This window comes from Hyperolius riggenbachi, chromosome 4 (genome assembly GCF_040937935.1).
Source record: "Hyperolius riggenbachi isolate aHypRig1 chromosome 4, aHypRig1.pri, whole genome shotgun sequence".
NCBI classification, from domain to species: Eukaryota; Metazoa; Chordata; class Amphibia; order Anura; family Hyperoliidae; genus Hyperolius; species Hyperolius riggenbachi.
Genome location: NC_090649.1, coordinates 332,526,177 through 332,547,132, shown reverse-complemented (window position 1 = coordinate 332,547,132; position 20,956 = coordinate 332,526,177).

Sequence of the window (20,956 nt, the reverse complement as noted above, 5' to 3'; positions counted from 1 at the left end):
ATCCCATCCCCTGGTTATGAGTGTGCAGCTGCAGACTGTGTCTGCCTGGCTATGTCTATGTGTGTCATTGTTTGTGTGCAACAGCGCCGGTGATTTTAATTGATGTGTCTCAACACACTTTTAAATGCTTTGTAGTCCTGAGATAAAATAAAGATTCATCCTTTTTCACCTGCTGATTAGTACACGGTTTAATTGTGTGGAACAATAGTGGCAGTCAGGGTTAAAATTACCTGGTGATTAGAAGGAGGAATAGGATTGTCCCTACTATCTTTTCCCCAAATCTTCCCATTTATCAATGTGAGGTAGAGGCCTGCATCGGGTCGGGTACCCGCAGGTTACCTGAAATGCGGGTCAGGTACGGGTACCCCTTTTGACTTTAATCGGATTAGCGGGTGTGCGGGTCGGGTGCGTGTACCAGATTCACCAAAAAGCGAGTTGCGGGTCAGGTGTGGCTAGCGGGGCTGCGGGTGAGGGTCTTAAAAATTAGACTCACGCAGGCCTCTAGTGTGAGGTGATGGAGAAATGGTAATATCAATAACTTGGGAAAGAATGGTAAAAATATCATCCCAATAATTACTCAATTGGAGACAGTGCCAGATCATGTGCCAGTAATCAGCCGCATATAAATGACATCTGGGGCAAGAGTCAGACTGTGTCCTTCCCATCTTGAGTAAACCCTTAGGTGTGAGATATACTGGATGCAACAGGAAAATCTATGTAAGGCGGTCTACTGACACCTGGCAAGGGAGTTCCCAGACCTCATCCCAATCTTCCTCAGTTACAGTTGCTCAGGTATAAAGCTCACCCATTTGTCCAGCCCATATGGAATATTGTTGTTGTTTTTATAGTCTAACATAAAAGCATATAACATGGATATTAGGCCAGATGGGCCCTGTGTCCTGAAGACCCCAATCAGAAGATACTTAAGAGACATGCCAACCATCTCTACCAAACTGTGTCCAGAGAGCGTGCCGCAGCTGCAAGGACCAGAGGAAACCAGTTCTCGGGGCACTAAATTTGGAGCAAGTATCCTCAAACGTAATAAGGACATTATTGACCACAATATCCTCCAGGCAATGCACTCCGAGAGCAGTCCACCAATGAGAATCCTGGGATGGTGTTAGATCTACAAGAACTGGATTTTTCCATAAAGGTTTTCAATCATGACATGTTTGAAGAGTGAAATAGCTCTTGTCTGGGACCCCACCAAAAGACACAATCTATGCATGGGTAATCTATATGGGAAAGGAGAAGGCTTTGTTACACAGAGGTTTACTATAACAAAATTCTTCTGTAACCCTTCTTTAGGTACAATCTTTTAAAAAAAAAAATAAACTTTTTTTAGGCACTGGAAATATGAGCTTCCAGTGATGCAGTGCATCTTCAAGCATATTCAAACTGATATGTGACATGAGATAAATATGGTTGCGTATAGTACTAAACCTAGTTAGACATTTTGTTTAATTTTTTTTTTATTGGAAGGGTAGTTTAAGTGCAGCCAGCAGCTCTCTTAAGGTCTCTTCGTCGAGAATGACTTTCAGAAATGTGTGGGAGACTGGTGACAGGGTGACACGGTCACACTGCCTAGCTGCACAAGATACGAGCAGCTGTCTGAAACTTAACTTGAGGCACATAACAGTTCAGCCAAAAAATGTTTGTCAGAGTGACACATTTTAAATAGGCAGAAGTAATTAAAAGTTATTTAGCCATAAAATAACCTCAAAGCAGGAATAAACACTATATATTATGAATTTGAAAAATGTTTTTGCATCCTCCAATAAATGTACTGTACCTGTAACACCTTTTCCTGTGTCCGAAGCGTGGCGCCATGGTAAATACTTTTTTTCAGATTCATCCTGGGTGAGCATCCATCTTGAGCTCCAAAATTGCACCAAAATGCAAATGAAGAAAAATTGCAATTGCAGAACAATCTACTTCCTCTTACTCGGCATAGGCATAGAATGTGCAATTATTATTTATTGGAGGGGGAATGATTCAAATACATTTTAATCAATGTAGAATTGATTTTCAAGGATTTTAAAATGAGTGTTTCATCCCGTTTTAAGTTTTGCAAAATGCCAAAGCAAATTGCTGCATTATTTGTATCCATTTAGATCAGCATTGCTTGCCTTAGCTCCTTTCTTGTTTATATGCTGTGCACATTTGCGTCTTCATTTGTGCACATATAGGGGTTGGACAAAATAATGGAAACACCTTGAAAATCAACAAAATATATTTTAATATAGTGTAGGTTCACCTTTTGCGGCAATTACAGCCTCAATTCTCTGAGGTATTAATTTATACAAATTGTGAATTGTTTCCAAAAGAATTTTAGCCCATTGTTCAGTTAAAACACCCTCCAGTTCTTATAGAGACAATGGCGGCGGAAATTGACTTCTTACTTGAATCTCTAATAACGACCATAAATGCTCAATAATGTTGAGGTGTGGAGATTGTGGTGGCCAGATGAGATGCTCAGCTTCATTAGAATGTTCCTCGTGCCATTCTTTAACATTTGTAGCTGAATGGATTGGGGAATTATCATCTTGAAAGATGGCATTCCCCTCCAGAAACAGTTCTTGAACCATAGGATGAACTTGGTCTCCCAAAATTCCTAAATCGTCTCGGCTGTTATTTCTTCAATGAAGGGAAATCATTGGCCCGGTGGATTTCCAAGAAATAGCACCCCAGATCATCACAGAATCCCCGCCATGTTTTACGGTTGGGAGAAGGCAGTCTGGATGAAATGCTTCTTTTAGCTGTATAGTTTTTAGTAGCTTAAGCTGCAATTTTTGTCCTAGTTTGCACTCTGTGATCTTCTGTAACATGTTGCTGACTCTGAAAATCTTCCAAATCTACTTACTTCCAATGTTGTGTTACTTTTACTGTGCCATATCTTCGTGACAAATCCAATTCCGGGCGCAGTCCAGCCGTGCTTGGCGAAATAAAGCGATTCTGATACTGATTCTGATTCTAAACGATGATTCATCAGAGAAAATCAAATTTTTCCACTGCTCGAGGGACCAATTCTGGTGGTTTCTACACCACTCTAAACGCTTTGAAACATTTGTCTTTGAGAGCAGAGGTTTTCTAATTGCAGTTCTTCCGTGGAATCCAGATTTGTGCAGCTCCCGACGAACAGTTTTTCTGGAAACTGGGTTCTGTAGGTGTTCATTCAGCTCTGCAGTGATTTTAGGAGCCGTGGTATTGCGAGCTTTTTTAACAATTCGATTTAGAGTTCGACTGTCTCTCTCAGACATCTTTGACTTTCGGCCACAACTGTGCTTTGCTGAGGACGTTTTTCCTTCTCTTTCAAAGGCAGTCATTACTTTTGAGACAGTACCTCTTGAAATGCCAAGCATTCGGGCAGTTTCTGTTACAGTAGTGCCTGCCATACGAGCGCCAACAATTTGGCCTCTTTGAAAGTCTGAGAGATCTGCCATTTTTATAAATTATAACCAACTTTGGCTTAAATATTTGTTAAAAAAAACTATTATTTTAATTAAACATATCAAATAACAAAAATAATAAACAAAAAAAAATTAATATATGTCAAGTTTTGATTGCTTAAAGAGACTCCGTAACAAAAATTGCATCCTGTTTTTTATCATCCTACAAGTTCCAAAAGCTATTCTAATTTGTTCTGGCTTACTGCAGCACTTTCTGCTATCACAGTCTCTGTAATAAATCAATGTATCTTTCCCTTGTCAGACTTGTCAGCCTGTGTCTGGAAGGCTGCCAAGTACTTCAGTGTTGTGGTTCTGCTATGAACTCCCCCTTCCAGGCCCCTCTCTGCACACTGCCTGTGTGTTATTTAGATTAGAGCAGCTTCTCTCTTCTCTCTTATCTATTACAAGCTGGATAAATCATCCTCTGAGCTGGCTGGGCTTTCACATACTGAAGAGTTACAGACAAGGGCAAAGCTGTTTGCAGGAAGAAAAGAGCAGCCTGAAACTTCAGTGCATGAGAGATGCAGGGGGAAAGAAACACACAAATGATCTCTTGAGATTCAAAAGGAAGGGTGTATACAGCCTGCTTGTGTATGGATGTATTTTGTATGTGTGGACATACTGTACATCAACCTACTTCCTGTATTGGTGGCCATTTTGTTTGTTTATAAACAAACTTTATAAAACTGTTTTTAACCACTTTTAACGCCGCGGGGAGCGGCGAAATTGTGACAGAGGGTAATAGGAGATGTCCCCTAACGCACTGGTATGTTTACTTTTGTGCGATTTTAACAATACAAATTCTCTTTAAAACATGTTCAAAGATTATGATGCCAAAATGTTAGGTGTTTCCATTATTTTGTCCAACCCCTGTAGCTTACACAGTATGATACAGATGCCATTGCTCTCCCACAGTGTTTTTGTCAAGCAAGCCTTGTAATATGCAGAAAATAAAAAAAATCTAATACCTACGCTCAGCATGCTTTTTTGATCACTGCAGAAACATATGAACTACTTACTACATAGTGAAATGAAGTAACACACTCTGTGGAGCATGTCCCTTTAGAGTCTAGACACCACCTCAAGAGGTAGAAGGGTGGAGCACCGGGTCATTCCATAAATAAATATGCCCTCTACAGAATCTGGATCTATCACACTTAAGTAGCAATCAGTGGATTGGAAGAAAGATACCATTCCTTTTGCTAAAATAACACAATTTTTTCAGATCTTCTTACCATTGCAAGCTTTACCTTTCTTTTGCAAAGGTAAAGCTTGGTATCACAGCTTGTGTGAGACCAAGCTTTACCTTTGCAAAGGAATCCCCTCCACTGGAAAGTTAAGAGGTCCAACCTTTATTGTAAAACGGCCATGGACACAAGCATGTTGGGTCAGGTGTATTGAGTACCCATCGCTTATTAGTCATAGCTCAGATGTGACTAATGGGTGATGGGTACTTCAATACACGTGAGCTCACATGCTTGTTTCCATGACCGTTTTTCAATAAAAATGGGTCCTTTTAACTTTCCAGTGGAGCAGATTTCTTTACATGTTTATGTATGTTGACCAGGCTGAGCCTCGATTCAGTTCCTAGATTGCTTGAGAGAGTGGTGAGTGGTGTGATTTAATACCAAGCTTTAGACACACTTACTTCACCGGAGCCCTGGTGTCTTTATCAAAGAAAGGTATATTTTTGGGCAATAAACAAATATTCCATTAAATGGTCATCATTTGTACATGTAGGCTTGTACTGTTTGTAATCAATCCATATTAGTTCATGTCTGCATTTGCCCCAAACTGATAAAACCCCCAATTACCTACAGTATGCATTTTGTAGTATAGTGTTACTAAAAAATAATTGCATGAAGAGAGGTACACAGGCTTTTATATAACCCTACTTGAAATACAACAAACCTTGAGGAGCAAATTTGGTTATTAAAACGTTTTCATTTCAGTCTGCAGCTCCTGCTCACTATCTAACATGCCAAATGATCTGAACTATGCTTCTGTCTAATTGTGGCGGTATTACAGTTTTATTAATAGAATGATCCAGAATTCTCTGTTCTGTACACCTGGTGTTGGCTCTGGAAGCAGGAAATGAAATTTTGGCATGCACCAACATCCTTAGACTTTTTTCACTTAATATTTAATTTATATTGGTGGATAGAAGATGCATGTCTATGGGGATGAAAGGCATATGGTAAGAGATTTGGGGTCTAGTATAATAGAGCACACTGTAGTAGGGGTACTGTATGAAGTGGCATTACTTTGGAGGTACGAATTATAAAGAGCACATTAACCACTTAATTTAAACTGGGCGCGGTAAATAAATCTGGACGCATATATGGGTCCAGTGTTGTTGCAGTGGGTGCACACGCTCCGCCGCTCGTTCATGATGGGATTTACGTGTCTGCGATTGGTGAGGTGGAACGTGTTCCCCAAGCTAATCTAAGTGCTGTAAATGAATAAAAATGCCTCAATTCACAAGACATGTTCATTCATAAAAGTGAAAGTAAACAATGTAGTTCCAAGAACTATTGAACACTTCTTGGTAACTTCCAGGATAGTGTTTAGCGCCATCAAGTGGCCAAAAAGTAAAACTAAAGTTAAAAAACTGAATGTAATAGTTATGCAGACCTTGTTACTCTCTTCCCCTCCCCCTTCCCCTAGCCTCCTAAAATAATAGTAATATAGTTTGGTAACTACTACCAAACTATATTACTATTATTTTAGGGGGCTTGGGGCATGTAATTATAAGTAAGGTACAAAAAACACAAAACGTAAATCAATACACCTTTATTTTCAAATTATATATTGTCATCATACATTGTACTAGGGACATAATTAAATGTAATAACTGCAAATAAAATATGTGGGGTTTATTTCCAGTAGCATTGATTATTTTAAAACTAGGGGATGGAATTGGAGAAATAGTGGCTCTCCCACTTCCACAAGAGGCTTCGGCTCTGGGATGCCAAACTGCTGATTATACAAATACATTGGCATCTGCTGAACTTCCATAGGTGTTTGCTTTCCAGTGATCTGATGCAACTTAGAAAATTGGGCATTCGGATGGATGCCTTCTGCTGTATCCCACTATATCTGCTCAGTAGGCTTAGTAAGGACTGAATAACACACTTCTTTATTGATTGGAGCGCAAGAAAAAAACACAGGGACAGTAGGAGCCCAATCTGGTGCAGTAAAGTTGTATATCAAATATGATGGACAAAGACAGGAGAAAAATCTATCTACTCACAAGTGTGGGTTGCTATATAAGACAACCACTTTAAGTAGTATGTGGGGAAGTACTCAATCAGCCTTGATGTTCAACAATGGTCCCAGCTCCCAAAAATAGAACTTTACATGCAGGACATAAAATTTAGACCCCTGCTATGAAGTAAAGAAAACACAGGAGGTGCACAAAATATATATAAAATTATTAAAAAATGATTAAAAGGAAGATAAGTATGGGCTTGCCTTCAATAAATCCACTGAATGAAAGATTCAGACTTCTTATTCAATAGTGCACAATGAACGACAATGCATTTTGTGGCCTATAGCCGCTTCCTCAGGTCAATTAAAAAAAAGTATATTCAAAATATGGAGCTCAGTACTCCTATCCCTACAGAATATATATATTTCAGACTATATTTATTCTGTAGGGATATGAGTACAGTACTGATCTTCATATTTTATTTTATTTTTAATTATTTTATATATATTTTGTGGAACCTTTCATGTTATTTTTCACTACACTTTTTTTTATTGCCTTACATGTATCATGTACAGTACCATGCACAGCGGAAATACCAGGCACATATTGGTAATAGAGAGAAGTGAAAATATCCTTGATGCCAGAAAACTGAAGCAAATGCAAAAACATAAATGAACACCAAAGAGCTATTGAAATACATAAAACACTTTGATTCAACATGAAAAAATAGAAACTCACTGGACAGTCATTAGGAGAAGTTCTGCTGGACTGATCACCAAGCACATGTTGGCTGACGTACATCTAGTATGAGGACACTACATGTGTATGTAATCTTGTGGCCAGAGCCGGGACAAGCTCCTCCAGCACCCAAGACACCAAAGTGCGGCCCTCATCCCTCGCTTCCGCGTCCTGTTGTCTTCCTAGTGATTTGCATAAATGCAAATATAAAAGTTATTGAAGTGGCACGGTGGTGTAGTGAATAGATCACTTGACTAACAGGACTGGTTTGAATCTGGGCCAGGACGCTATATGAATGGTTATCTGAATGGTATCTCTGAGTCCATTGTTCTCCTCCCCACTTCCTAGCAGGGCTGCCAGACAACTGGTATTTTTTTTTAAAGGAAATAAATATAGCAGCCTCCATATTCTTCTCACTACAGTTTACCTTTAAGCTCCTGAGCGGTCTGGACGAGCTCAGCTCGTCCATCACCGCCGGAGGCTGCCGCTCAGGCCCTGCTGGGCCGATTTTTATCAAATAAAGTGCAGCACACGCAGCCGGCACTTTGCCAGCCGCGTGTGCTGCCTGATCGCCGCCGCTCTGCGGCGATTCGCCGCGAGCAGCGGCGAAAGAGGGCCCCCCTAGCCGCCTGAGCCCTGCGCAGCCGGAACAAAAAGTTCCGGCCAGCGCTAAGGGCTGGATCGGAGGCGGCTGACGTCAGGACGTCGGCTGACGTCGATGACGTCACTCCGCTCGTCGCTATGGCGACGATATAAGCAAAACAAGGAAGGCCGCTCATTGCGGCCTTCCTTGTTTATTCTGGGCGCCGGAGGCGATCGGAAGATCGCCTCCGGAGCGCCCTCTAGTGGGCTTTCATGCAGCCAACTTTCAGTTGGCTGCATGAAATAGTTTTTTTTATTTAAAAAAAACCCTCCCGCAGCCACCCTGGCGATTTAATCAGAACGCCAGGGTGGTTAAGGGAACTGGGTCACAAAGTAACTACCGGTACTGTAACTATGTGATTAGGATCTGGTGACAGCCCTTCAACTTGTATTGCATTCTGTTTTTAGGACTGTGTCTCCATGAATAAGTTTTGCTTTAATACTACTGAACTAGCATGGGATCCAGAAAGATCAAATATCTTAACTCATTTCCACAACTTCCCTAAATAACTTTAAAATTTGCTCCAAGATAATTTAGAAGCTGAGAAAAATACGTTTCTACTAAGTACTAATTAGGTGATCTTTCCATAAATGGCTTTTGAGTTCAACTGTGTTTTGAAGAACACACTCCATTTGTGCACAATATTTTTAGCTTGATAAATGGCAAGGGTTGCCTAAAAGTGTTTTACTGTATTTTTCACTGTGTGAGCTCACTAAAACGTTGTGTGCTGCGTTGAGTTACATCTTTCCCTACTATCCATGTCGGCCTGGAGGGGGAATAGTAATTAGTGCCACCTGCCGGATGCGCCCGGCTAACAGATAAGTACCAATATACATTAGCGCTAGCGGATAAAATATATCGGCATATTGAATAGACTAGTATGATAGATGAGGAAAGATAGGAAATGAATAGAATGTCCGATAAGTTCTAAATACCGTGTTTGCTGAAGGATTTGGAAGTCCATGCGGCAATCAAAAGTCTTTGTCTGGAAAAGTCCAAGATGGCGGATGCTATATGGCCAGAGGCCTTTGTGAAGATTAGTCCAAGATGGCCGCTTGCCAGAGTCCACCTGACCTGTCGGATGGTATTCAACAACAGATGATAAACAAGGACCCTGGACAATGTGTGCGCCTGGGTTTTACTCACTTTTCCAGCGGGTAGTGGTTAGGACATGCACAAGTCCAGCCCTGTGTAACTGGAACTGGGGGCAGTTTCCTCTGCACGGAGAGATATTTTGGCACAATACGGTCTCTCTGTGCCCATAGGTCACATCAAGAAATAGAATGTATATCCACATTCAGTGCAATTTTACAAATCCGCAGATATGAGTGGTGTGACAGGAGTATTAATGCAGGGTTACTTCAAACCTGTATTACTCCAGGTCTGGAAGTCCGACCTCTCAGAACCAGTGCCAGCCTGAATTCCACAACCTGTGCAAAGTTGAGTGGCATAGAAACTTTCTATGCCATGAATTATGAAGAAAATGTGAAGAAAATATGAATATTGTGAATTCCTGGGTCACAGTAGGCCAGATGCTGTTGGTGAACTGCGCTTGGTGTTTACAGATCAGATAAAGAGTCTTTGAAGTCAAGAGTTTCTCTAGAAGTGGGAATATCGTAGACAACCTTCTTTGAGAGACCCTGTTTTTGATATCTTGTCACAATGGAGTCATGATTTATGGACAGTTAGACAGCAGGTATTTGGACTCACAATAATTGCCTCCTTTTAAGCTTGTGTGACGCCGGGCGACGCCCAGTCGTCCGAGGATTCGCGGCCGAGTGTCCGATCGCAACCGTGATCGGAAAACTGACATTCTTTATTTTTAAAATAGAAGTTTTTCCTTCCTGCCTTCCCCCCCCCCCCTTTTGCCATGAGGGCTGAATGGGCCTGCGTTAGCATATGGCTAAAGCAACCTGGTTTAGCAAGAAATCCTGTTAAGGCTCCCGGAAAAGCTCTGGTGACACTAATGTGCTAATTGGGCAGAGCTGAAATACCAACAGAGTCTATTCAACAGGGGAAGCTAGCACAGCATGAGGTCTATTGACACCTGCATTCCTCCCAGTCTTGACGGCACCGACTAAACTGAGTATGGAATGCATGGTGTTGATAACTTTGTCACATTTTGCAAATACCATCCATGGGAGGAATATGAAAATTACATAATTTTGTTTCCCTAATTCTGTAGAATATGGTGATACTAGACATAGCCAGGTAACCCGAGCAGGGGCTGAGATATGAATAATGGGGTCCCCGTGCGCCCCAAATATTGCAAGTTTGATGTCCTATGAACGTGTATTCTCAGCCCAATCTGAATATGAAATCGGTTTGCATGTGCGACAAAACCCCGGCGGGGTATGAAATTGGACATATTTTGTGGATGGCTGGAAGTTCCTCCCCTGAGAACTCACTGCCTGACACGCCCCTGGGCTGAGCTTGAGACTCCGCCCAGAAATGTCAGTGCTCAAAACTGATTGCATGAGGACCCCCAGCCATTCCCCCACTTTCCATCATACCGAAAAGACTGCCACTGCTTGGGGAAATAGCAGTGGCCATCTTGCAGGCGGAGCAACGGCCATGTGGTTCGGCCATATTGCGAACTAACTGCAACAAAGGAACTTTGTCTTTTCCCGAACGGACTTTCCACAGAATCATAAGTATTCGTTCTTTTTATCCCTTTTTCTTTTATGTACTGTGTTATCACTGTCTCTCATCGTTTAATTGTTCACGATTGTCTGTATATATTAATTATTTATATTGTAACAAATAAAGGCTTTTTAAAAGGTCTTTACCTCTCAGTAAAACCTTCTATTCAGTATACACAGACGAGACCTAAACTTCCGAAGGGACGCTACTGTTTTGATAGATAGATAGGAATTGCACAGTTTTAACCGGTTGTTTGTTTCACAGGTCTATAGCCAGTTAGCAGTTATCTCTGGGCTGATAGAAAACAGAGATGGTGGCAAATCTACCCCTGGGTTGGAGTAAAAGTGTATTTTCGTAACCTCACAGGCTCCCTACTGCGTCGTGACGCTCAAACTCCGCCAATTCTACGCAGATTGCGTCCATAGCTCTCAATCTGTGTGCTAGAATCGGATCGGACGGTTTTGCGTGTTCACGGCCAGTGGGGCTCTTGTGACAGTGGTCGGCAGCGTTTGGGATCTGTGTGTGCTGATAGTATCTCAGGTAGGGCTATCGAATTAGCCCTATCGAGAAACGAACTAATTCGTTGGTAGTGACTGAGTGCAATATATTTTTCATATATACAGAGAGACTGTGTAACCAGTACCCCTCCCCTAAGTTTTCTTTTATTTGGCATGGAAATGTCCGGGAATTACAAGGTCATGGTCCTATCCGACCTGCAGAGTCTGTGCGAGGCGAGAGGCATGGACATCCGCGGCAAGAAACAGCAGGACCTGATAACGGACTTGTACCGATGGGATAGCCAGAATCTGCGGACGCTGGAGGTGTCCACTGTGGAGGACACCGGCTCATCTAACGCAAGTCGAGGGGAACCAGAGACTGAAGATCCTGTGCGTACCGAGGTTGAGCAACCCGCGGGCAATGCGGCAACAGATACGCAGGAGGCTGTCAGTGTGATCCCCGACCCCAGAACCCCTGAAAGTACTCGCCTGGAACCGGCCAGTACTGGACTGTCCAGTTATGTTGATCCAGTAATGCAGCAGGCATTGCAAAAGCTGATGGAAACTGATGTGGACAAGTACCTGCAGTACATGGCGGAGCAAAAGCGAGAGGAACGCCAATCTGCAGAGGCGCGGGAGAGACGACAGCATGAGCTGAACATGGCGAAAGTGCAGCAAGCCAGCCGGAGTTCAACGCCCAGCCTCCCTGCTGAAGGGACTGCCGCTCCAGTAAGTGCAAAATTTAAATTTGCTATTATCGAAAAAGACACTGACATTGACTTGTTTTTGAGGTCTTTCGAAAAGGCCTGCCGTCAGTATCGTCTGTCCCAAGACCAGTGGGCCAGACATCTGACACCCTTGCTGCGCTACAAAGCGCTTGATGCTTTCTCAGAGCTGCCTGTGGAAAAGGACAATGATTATACCGCTATAAAGGAGGCTATAATCACTAAGTACCAGCTGACGCCAGAAGCCTACCGGAAAAGGTTCAGGTCCTGGCAGAAAAAATCTACTGATTCTTATCAAGATGTGGTCAGCAGTCTGCTCACCACACTCCGCCAGTGGACGCTAGGCCTCACTAAAGGGTCTTACGGTGTCCTGGAGGACTTAATCGTCCTGGAGCAGTTTCTGAACATTTGCCCGGCTGATGTACGCCAGTTTGTGCTGGAGCGCCGACCGGCGTCAGCGACGGTCGCTGCAGACCTCGCTGAGACCTTTGCAACGACCAGGGTGCCGGAGACCCGCAGGACTGCCCCATCTAGCTGGAGAGGAGGTCAGTCCCACAATTTTGCAGACTCTCCTACCTCTGTGAGCCGTGCGCCCCAGAGGCCCTCCAGCGCAGCTGCTGCGTCCAGGCCTGCAGTAACAGAGGGCATCACCTGTCACTTTTGCCGCAAGCCCGGACACATGAAGTTTAACTGCCCGGAGCGGAGGCAGACCGCGCCAGCTCCTGCACCACCTACACCTCGCCCACGGCAACTGCCGCCAGCCAGCGCACCCCAGCCGGGAGCACCCAACAACGTCATGTTCGCAGGTGGGAGAGGGATCCACTCCGCTACGAGCAACCACCAGCTGGTTACAGTGAACGACCAGCTTGTTACCGGTTTCCGCGACACTGGAGCGGATGTCACCCTGGTGCGTGCGCACCTGGTCCCGACGGAAAATATCCTCCCTGACAAATACCTTACCCTCACTGGAGTGGGGGGCACTCTTTCTCGCATTCCCCAGGCTCGGGTGTCCATCGATTGGGGGGTGGGGGTTCAAGAGAAGGTTGTTGGGGTCCTGGACCAACTGCCGGTCCCAGTTTTGTTGGGGACCGACCTGGGCAAGCTTGTGTCCTATTATGAACCTGCCCCAAGCCCCTCAGACTGCCAGGAGGGAGACGGACTCTCCGCCCACACTAAGGTACTTTGCACCAAGGGGCAAGAACAGGGGGGAGGTGGGTTGAATGTGCCCAGTCCAGGGGTACCGAGTCCAATAGTACCTGTGTCACAGGTACCTGTGTTTGATATACCGATTGTTTGTGATGAAAATGTTGTTGTACCTGTCACTGTAATTCATGCATGCAGCCAGGATGTGAGTAATGCCAGTATGTGCCAGTCTGAGGGTGTACCTGTACTGGCAGTAACACGCAGCCGCGCTGCTCAGAACCTGGGCTCGGAGCAGGTGGAAGAGGTTCCGGCCTCCTCCCCCTCCTCTGACCACAGGGATGGTAGCCTTCAGCCACTAACTGCATATGCCACGGGCCAGCTGGCTGAGAGCGAGAGTGCTGCATTTGTGCAAGCACTCCAGACTGACCCTAGCCTCGAGGCACTCAGAAGGCAGGCTTCGGAGCCCCTCACGAATGAAGATACCTTCAAGGTATATTGGGAAGGTGGTAAGCTGTACAGCGAGCCTGTACAGCCCACCGAAGGTGAAACAAGTGTGGGTACCAAGTTGCTTGTGGTACCCAGTGCCTTCCGGGGGCATGTGCTGAAGTCCGCACATGACATTCCCCTGGCAGGGCACTTGGGAATCCACAAGACACTTGACCGTATCCAGGGTCATTTCTACTGGCCCAGGATGCGGATCGATGTGACCAACTATTGCCGCTCATGTACTGTTTGCCAAAAGGTAAAACGGGCTGGGAACCCCCGCAAGGCTCCCTTGTGTCCACTGCCAATCATAGGTGAGCCCTTTCACAGAGTGGCAGTCGACATAATTGGACCATTGCCCACTCCCAGCAGCAGTGGCAAAAGGTACATCCTGACGGTGGTGGATTACGCCACCCGCTATCCTGAGGCCATGGCGCTTTCCTCCCTGAGGGCGGACAAGGTAGCAGACGCGCTACTTAACATTTTCTCCCGAGTCGGGTTCCCTGCGGAGATGCTCTCCGATCAGGGATCCCAGTTTATGTCCGAACTCATGGAGGCCCTGTGCAAAAAGATACACATGACGCACATTGTCTCCAGTCCCTACCACCCGCAGACCAATGGACTGTGTGAACGGTTCAACGGGACGCTGAAGCAAATGCTGACCACGTTTGTTGAGTCGCAAGGTGGGGACTGGGAACGATACCTGCCTCATCTGTTGTTTGCGTACAGGGAGGTGCCGCAGGAGTCAACCGGGTTTTCCCCGTTTGAACTCCTGTATGGGAGGAATGTCCGAGGACCCTTACAATTGATGCGGGAGACATGGGAGGGCAAGGGCGACCCCACTGATGTCTCCGTGGTCGATTACGTCCTCAAGTTCAGGGACAAAATGGAGTCCCTGTCCGCAGTAGTGACCAACAACCTGGCCCAGGCTCAGGCCAAACAAAAAGCATGGTACGACCGCACTGCTGGAGAGCGGTCATTTGATGTGGGTGACAAGGTATATGCCCTTCTTCCCGTGAGGCAGAACAAGCTGCAAGCAGCCTGGGAGGGGCCTTTTACTGTAGTGCAGCGGTTAAACCCTCTGACGTATCTAGTGAACATGGGGGGCAGGAAGCAGAAGAGCTTTCATGTAAACATGCTGAAGGCCCACCATGACAGGACCCAGTATGCGCTGCCAGTGTGCAGCCGGTTAGAGCAGGGAGAGGCAGACCCCCTGTTAGACCTGCTGGCTGACGTACGAGATGTGGACGGCGACCTAAACGTCAATCCACAGCTCGCCTCAGCCCAGCAAGAGCAGTTACAGAAGGTGCTGGGCCAGTACCAGCACACCTTCTCCGGTATCCCGGGGCGGACCAGTATGGCGGTGCATGGGGTAGATACAGGTACCCATCCCCCCATCAGGCAATCCGCTTACCGTGTCTCTCCCGAGGTACAGGCGGACATGCAGAAGGAGGTGAGGGAGATGCTGGAGTTAGGGGTGGTTCAAAAGTCCAGTAGTGCCTGGGCAGCCCCTGTTGTCCTGGTCCCCAAGAAGGACCAGACAACTCGGTTCTGCGTAGACTACAGGAAACTGAACGCCATCACCACTACAGACGCCTACCCCATGCCTCGCATTGATGAGCTGCTAGATACACTGGCATCAGCCAGGTACCTATCAATCATGGATCTGAGCCGGGGGTATTGGCAGATACCACTTGCACCTGACGCGAGGCAAAAGTCGGCCTTCATCACCCCTTTCGGCCTCTTCGAGTTCACGATGATGCCCTTTGGGATGAAGAACGCCCCCGCCACGTTTCAGCGGGCCGTGAACGACCTGCTAGAGGGAATGCAAGGGTTCGCTGTAGCGTATCTGGATGACATTGCGGTGTTCAGCCCCACCTGGGAAGAACACCTCAAACACCTGTCCCAGGTACTAGAGAGGCTGGCCATGGCCAATCTGACGGTTAAACCGAGTAAGTGTCAGATTGGCATGACCGAGGTGCAGTACTTAGGTCACCGGGTGGGGGGTAACACCCTGAAACCTGACACGGGAAAGGTGGACGCCATCCTGGCATGGCCTCGACCTATCACGAAAAAGCAGGTCCAGGCGTTCCTGGGGACCGCCGGCTACTATAGGAAATTTGTTCCCGCCTATAGTACACTGGCGAAGCCCCTGACCGATGCCACTAGCAAGAAGCACCCCAAGGTTGTTAGCTGGACCCCCGCTTGCGAGAATGCCTTCCAGGCCTTGAAGCAGGCCCTCGCAAGCGCCCCTGTGCTTCAGGCCCCAGACTTCAGTCGTCGGTTTGTGGTGCAAACCGATGCCTCTGACTACGGTCTCGGCGCAGTCCTCAGCCAGGTGGATGGAAAGGGGGATGAACACCCTATCCTCTACCTGAGCCGGAAGCTCCTGCCCCGAGAGGTAGCCTACTCCACAACTGAAAAGGAGTGCCTGGCGATCGTGTGGGCCCTACAGAAACTGCAGTCGTATCTGTACGGCCGCTCCTTCACGATCGTCACTGATCACAATCCCCTGAGTTGGCTAAACCGTACTGCTGGAACCAACGGCAAGCTCCTACGGTGGAGCCTGTCATTGCAGCAGTACGACTTTACGATCCAACACAAAGCAGGCAGCCGACACCAAAACGCTGATGGGCTGTCGCGGTGTCAGGGGGAACCCGACCCAACAGCGCCAATAGCTGCTACGGAAGGCGTCCTGTTGACACCTCCCTGAGCAGAGCTCGGGAAGGGGGAGGTGTGACGCCGGGCGACGCCCAGTCGTCCGAGGATTCGCGGCCGAGTGTCCGATCGCAACCGTGATCGGAAAACTGACATTCTTTATTTTTAAAATAGAAGTTTTTCCTTCCTGCCTTCCCCCCCCCTTTTGCCATGAGGGCTGAATGGGCCTGCGTTAGCATATGGCTAAAGCAACCTGGTTTAGCAAGAAATCCTGTTAAGGCTCCCGGAAAAGCTCTGGTGACACTAATGTGCTAATTGGGCAGAGCTGAAATACCAACAGAGTCTATTCAACAGGGGAAGCTAGCACAGCATGAGGTCTATTGACACCTGCATTCCTCCCAGTCTTGACGGCACCGACTAAACTGAGTATGGAATGCATGGTGTTGATAACTTTGCCACATTTTGCAAATACCATCCATGGGAGGAATATGAAAATTACATAATTTTGTTTCCCTAATTCTGTAGAATATGGTGATACTAGACATAGCCAGGTAACCCGAGCAGGGGCTGAGATATGAATAATGGGGTCCCCGTGCGCCCCAAATATTGCAAGTTTGATGTCCTATGAACGTGTATTCTCAGCCCAATCTGAATATGAAATCGGTTTGCATGTGCGACAAAACCCCGGCGGGGTATGAAATTGGACATATTTTGTGGATGGCTGGAAGTTCCTCCCCTGAGAACTCACTGCCTGACACGCCCCTGGGCTGAGCTTGAGACTCCGCCCAGAAATGTCAGTGCTCAAAACTGATTGCATGAGGACCCCCAGCCATTCCCCCACTTTCCATCATACCGAAAAGACTGCCACTGCTTGGGGAAATAGCAGTGGCCATCTTGCAGGCGGAGCAACGGCCATGTGGTTCGGCCATATTGCGAACTAACTGCAACAAAGGAACTTTGTCTTTTCCCGAACGGACTTTCCACAGAATCATAAGTATTCGTTCTTTTTATCCCTTTTTCTTTTATGTACTGTGTTATCACTGTCTCTCATCGTTTAATTGTTCACGATTGTCTGTATATATTAATTATTTATATTGTAACAAATAAAGGCTTTTTAAAAGGTCTTTACCTCTCAGTAAAACCTTCTATTCAGTATACACGGACGAGACCTAAACTTCCGAAGGGACGCTACTGTTTTGATAGATAGATAGGAATTGCACAGTTTTAACCGGTTGTTTGTTTCACAGGTCTATAGCCAGTTAGCAGTTATCTCTGGGCTGATAGAAAACAGAGATGGTGGCAAATCTACCCCTGGGTTGGAGTAAAAGTGTATTTTCGTAACCTCACAGGCTCCCTACTGCGTCGTGACGCTCAAACTCCGCCAATTCTACGCAGATTGCGTCCATAGCTCTCAATCTGTGTGCTAGAATCGGATCGGACGGTTTTGCGTGTTCACGGCCAGTGGGGCTCTTGTGACAGCTTGGTCTGTACTTCCGTCATTGGCGACAGAGCAAAAAGTCATCCCTGGCTGCTTGAGGCCTGGCAATTGGAATATGTGTGTGCGGCTTATGACGCATTTAATATGGCATATTCGATGTGACATACCATTGGTGTCACATCTCCCCCCCTTCCAAGATTGGGGAAGGAATGGTTATTGGTTAATAAGACCGTGACTAAAGCAATACCTACTCACTACTTGTGTTCATTACTGCAGGAAAGTCCATCGGCATTCTGATGGTGACTTCCTGGTTTGTGCTGGATCGTGAAATCATTCTGTTGGAGCGGTGAAGTTTTCCTTTGGTACTAGCAGTACGTTTCACCCAGCTAAGAGGGTTGTGATCAGGGGCATAGCAATAGGGGGTGCAGCGGTAGCAACCGCATCGGGTCCCTTGGGCCAGAGGGGCCCCGAAAGGCCCTCCCTCAACTACAGTATTAGCTCTATATTGGTCCTGTGCTCATAATAATCACTTCTATAGATACAGTGAATAGTGGTAATCATAAACTAACTGTTCCCCATCCCCTTCTTGCCCCTCAGACACTGTAGTTGCCATTGGCAGGTTTTGGGGCTCTGTATCAATTGCTATGTATAGAGTGTTTGGTGGGCCCCAATGTAAAACTTGCATCGGGGCCCACAGCTCCTTAGCTAGGCTACTAGTTTTGATCTGTGATGACCGTGAAGCGATCGCTCATAAAGGTACGATTGTAGCTTCTGTAGGATCCACACAATCGCTAGGCACTCTTTCTCTGGCGTGGAGTATGCGGCCTCCCTTGGAAGTAGCTTCCTGCTCAGGTAGAAGACAGGATGCTCATTCCCTGACTAAGTACTGCTCCCAGACCATGATCTGAAGCGTCAGTTTCTACAAGGAACTGACGGGAGAAGTCGGGAGCTTGAAGGACAGACGCACTAGCTAGTGCTTCCTTCAAAGCCGAAATGCCTGTTGTAGTTCTGGATTCCAAGTGACCTTGTTCAGTTGTTTTTTACCCGTGGCATCTGTCAGGGGTTTAGCCAGAGTACTATTGGATGGAGCAAACTTCCTATAGTACCCTGCCGTTCCCAGAAAGGCCTGTATGTGTTTTTTGGTGGTAGGCTGTAGCCATGCCACAATGGGAATCGACCTTCCCTATCTGTTGTTTCAGGGTCTGGCTGCCTACTCCGTGCCCTAAGTACTGAACCTCTCTCAAGGCAATCTGATATTTGTTGGGCTTAACGATCAGATTGGCAGTGGACAGCCTTCCCAATACCTGTGACAAATGTTCAGGGTGATCTTCCCAGGTTGGACTGAATACAACAATGTCATCCAGGTAGGCTACGGCATAACCTTGCGTTCCTTCCAGCAGTTCATGCATGTCCTGCTGGAAGGTGTCGGGCGCATTCTTCATCCCAAAGTAAACTAATAGAGGCCAAAAGGGGTGATGAACGCGGATTTCTCTCTCGCCTCTGGCGCAAGTGGAATCTGCCAGTACCCATGGTTCAAGTCCGTGATTGTCTGCACCTATCTGGGTTTCCTTAGGTCCCCATGGAAATGGAGGCTTAATGAATCGAATATGGGCAATAAAAAAAAATCCAGAAGATCATTTCCGCCCACACTAGGGAATTCTTTGCTCTCAACTTATACGGAAGATACCTCCCATGTTAACAGGTGGGCTGCACACAAAGACACGCTCATTCTGGTCTGTCCATGGATCAGAAGAAATTGTCCGCAGTCTTGGATTGGCCACAGCTTAGAGGTCTCAAAGCTTTGCAGCGATTTCTGGGTTTCGCTAACTATTATCGCAAGTTCATTAAGAATTTTTCCACCCTGGTCGCACCGTTGACAGACTTGAACAAGAAGGGAGCCGACCCCACTAATTGGTCACCTCAGGCCTGTGAAGCTTTTCCCGCTCTCAAAACGGCTTTCTGTTCTGCTCCTATTCTGACACATCCTAATATTCTACGGCCCTTTTGTGCGGAGGTGGACGCTTCTGAGGTGGGTGTAGGAGCAGTTCTCTCACAATATTCTGGTCAGCCAGAACGCTTGCATCCTTGTGCCTTCTTCTCGAAGAAATTTTCCCCTGCCGAATGCAATTATGATATTGGCAATAGGGATCTCCTGACAGTCAAAATGGCCTTTGAGGAGTGGGGACATTGGTTGGAGGGGGACTGAACATCCGGTCACTATGTACGCTGATCATAAAAATCTGGAGTGCATCGAGGGTGCTAAAAGACTCAATCCCAGGCAGGCACGTTGGGCGATGGTTTTCTCTCGCTTCAACTTTACCATCACATACAAGCCTGGTAGCAAGAATGTGAAAGCCGATGCCTTGTCTAGGTGCTTTGATCCTGAAATCTCGCAGCCTGTGCCTCCTATCTCCATATTGCCTGGTCACTGTGTGGTTGCTGCCACTGAAACTCAGGAACTTCCTGCTCTGTCTGAGTCTTTGTGTTCGTTCCAAAAGGACAGTCCACCAGGGAAACCTTTGGGCGTACTGTATGTGCCTATTCATCTTCGACTACAGGTCCTCCAACAGTTTAATGACAGTAAGCTGGCAGGAAACCCTGGTGAGACCAAGACCTGGGAACTGTTGGCATGCCATGTATGGTGGCCAACTATTAGGAAGGACTGTAAAGCCTTTGTCGGTGCGTGTGGTGTCTGTGCTAGGAGTAAGGTTTCCAGGAAGGCTCCTAGGGGAAACCTCATGCCTTTACCCATTCCACAGATGGACCCATCTCTCTATGGACTTCATTGTCGATTTATCCTCCTCTGGTGGCAAGAGCGTAATCTGGGTACTTGTGGACAGATTCAGCAAAATGGCACACTTTGTCCCTTCGTGTAAATTACCCTCATCCAAGGAGTTGGCAGACTTGTTCGTGGAACATGTGTTTCGTTTACATGGTATCCCAGAGAACATTGTTTCCGATAGAGGAGTCCAGTTTGTCTCTCAATTTTGGCAGGCATTCTGTTCCCGGTCGGGATCTCATTGTCCTTTTCGTCAGGTTTCCACCCTGAGACCAATGGTCAGACCGAGAGAACCAACCAATCCCTGGAGCAATATCTCTGGTGTTTCGTGTCTGACCGTCAGGAAACCTGGCTGCAATTTCTACCTTTTGCTGAATTTGCATTCAACAACCTTCCAAGTTCCTCTACCAATTTGTCACCCTTTCAGGTGGTTAATGGCCGGAGTCCTAAGTTCTCCTCATTTTCCAGTCCACATTCCATTTATCCGGCTTTGGAAGATTGGATTTCTCATATGCAGTCAGTCTGGTCTCAGGTCAGGCAGAATTTGCA